The 2,669-nt window shown below is 42.9% G+C and overlaps 1 pseudogene; it reads left to right on the top strand.

Annotated features, from left to right (window-relative positions):
* The first annotated feature begins 593 nt into the window (after positions 1 to 593).
* On the top strand, positions 594 to 2,256 carry LOC126062637 (olfactory receptor-like protein DTMT; annotated as a pseudogene).
* The last annotated feature ends 413 nt before the right edge of the window (positions 2,257 to 2,669 follow it).

The raw sequence follows: 2,669 nt of genomic DNA, 5'->3' as shown, positions 1-2,669 counted from the left end.
AACAAAGGACTTAGATAAGGGAGCGCTTGATCTGGAAAAGCTCAGTGGCAATAAATATTTAGTCTCCAACGTTTTTGGCTTTGCTGAAACAATTCCGTTGTCCTTCAGGTTGTGAACATTTTTTTGCCACACATTTTTCTAAATGTAGGGGTTCAGAAGTGAACAAGATAGATCCTTTCCCTATCCTTAAAGTCTAGCAGAGACTAATCCAAAGTTTAATGATCTGGAAGATGATTTGCCAAGAATAAGGATGAAGTGAGGTGGAGAAAGCATGTTACTGGCCATGGAAGTATGATGTGCCATGGTGAGTGAGGAAAGAATGCCTTTGAGAAAATGATAAAAACCCCTTATGCCTGCAGTTGAGAGAGGAGCAATGTCATTAAGGGACTTGTGGGTCATGTTAACCATTTTGGGGAAACTTTTTAATTAGAATACTGACATGAGCAGATTTGAGTTAAAAAAGAACAATTCTGAATAATGCCAATGGATTGGAAAGGAGCAAGAGTAGATGTGGGGAGACCAAATCTGTTGCAATTGTTCAGGTTAGAAAAGTAGGTGACCTGAATGGTGGCTATAGGATGCAGAGAAGGGACATGTATGAAAGATTTTCAGAAAATGGCCATAAGATATACCAACTGAATGAGGGGAGCGAAGGAGAGGTAAGTGTCAAGAATGATTCTTAGATTTCTGGCTTGGATACCTTGCAGATGGTGCTGTCAAGAGAGCTAGAGAGCACTAAGAGTGCAGCACATATGGGGCAGGGAAGCCCACAGATTTAGTATCAGAAAGATTAGGTTTGAGGTGTCAGTGAAATAAGGTGGTCATCAGGGAGCTGAACTTGTGGGTCTGAAGCTCAGAGGAGTGCCTGGGTTGAAGAAATACATTTGGGATTCATTGGCATTTCTGGGGAAAGTGTAGAAGGACAATACTCTGAAGGACACAATGATTCAAAGGAGGATGGAGCAGAAGGAGCTCTCTAAGGAAAGCGGAAGGGATTGCAAGGAAGGTAGGAAGAAAACTAGGAAGGTGAGGTGTCACCAAGGCCACGAGAAGAGAATGCTTTATGAAAGAGGGAGTGATCATTACTCTTAAATGTGATAGGCTATTGGATTTAGACATGGATGTCACTGATGACTTTGTTGGGGCAGTTTCAATACAGTGGTGGGTGCCAGATCCAATCTGCCACCTGTACCTAAATTCTCACCCATCCACCAATTTACGATAAGCCACTTGCCACAGAGATATATTCATTTGTTATTCGTGGATTTTAAGGTGCATTATTTTCTGCATAAACATGGTAGAATCACAGCATGACAGAGGAACCAAACCACTGTCTCAGAGTTCCTCCTCTGGGGCTTGCCCATTGAGCCAGATTGGCAGAACCTCTTCTACATCCTGTTCCTAGTCATGTACCTTGCCACCATCCTGGGGAACCTCCTCATCATTGTCCTCATTCGGCTGGTTTTCCACCTCCACACACCCATGTATTTGTTTCTCAGCAACTTATTCTTCTCTGACTTCTGCTTCTCCTCTGTCACAATGCCCAAATTGCTTCAGAACTTGCAGAGCCAAGTCACATTCATTCCTTATGCTGGCTGCCTACTCCAGATGTATTTTTATTTTTATTTATTTATTTTTTTGAGTTCTGGAGAGCTTCCTCTTTGTGGTCATGCCCTATGATCACTATGTGGTCATCTGCTTTCCTCTGCACTACACCACCACCATGAGTCCCAGGCTATGCCTCTGTCTCTTGGCACTTTCTTGGCTGCTGACCACTGCTCATGCCATGCTGCACACCCTGCTCATGGCCAGGCTGTCCTTCTGTACTGACAACGTGATCCCCCACTTTTTCTGTGATGAAGCTTCCTTGCTCTGACAGTACGATCAATGGATCGGTGATTTTTTTTTTTCATGGGAGGGCTCATTCTTGTCATCCCATTCCTACTCATCATCATGTCCTGTGCATGAATTGTCTCCTGCATCATCAAGGTCCCGTCTCCTGGGGGCATCCGCAAGGCTTTCTCCATCTGTGGCTCCCACCTCTCTGTGGTGTCTCTCTTCTATGAGACAATTATTGGTCTCTACTTATGCCCATCAAAGGATCATTCTACTGTTAAGAATACTGTCATGGGTATGATGTACACCGTGGTGATCCCCATGCTGAACCCCTTCATCTACAGCCTGAGGAACAGAGACATGAAGGGAGCCTTGGGAAGAGTCTTTTGCAAGAGGAGAATTTCTTTTGCTCTAAAATAGCAACAATTGGAATTTTACCATTATGTAATCCAGTAGGTAAAGTAATGTTGACAATGGAATATTACTCTAAATCAATGGATTTTTGTCAGTTTTAAAACCACCAAACAAGACCTTATGCTAAAGGTTAACATGAAAAAGTGATGACAACAGAGCTGTTTGAAGTAGCTTTGGGGGCAGGAAACTATACTGCTCAGTATCTTTCTTTCCTCCTTCCCAGTGGACTTGAAGTTTGAAAATAAAATTTAAATATGTGCCAACCCCTATTATCCATATCAGTTCACGAGTTACATTTTAAAACATCACTGAAGTCATTGCCTTCTTCCTGCTCAAGAACTCTCAATGTCACTCTCAAATGAAGAAAGGATAACACTTGACCTTTCCTGTCTCGTGGAACACACAGACTCCTGGAGTTC

Source organism: Elephas maximus, chromosome 19, assembly GCF_024166365.1.
Source record: "Elephas maximus indicus isolate mEleMax1 chromosome 19, mEleMax1 primary haplotype, whole genome shotgun sequence".
In the NCBI taxonomy this organism is placed as follows: domain Eukaryota; kingdom Metazoa; phylum Chordata; class Mammalia; order Proboscidea; family Elephantidae; genus Elephas; species Elephas maximus.
This window is presented reverse-complemented; position numbering and strand designations above follow the sequence as displayed.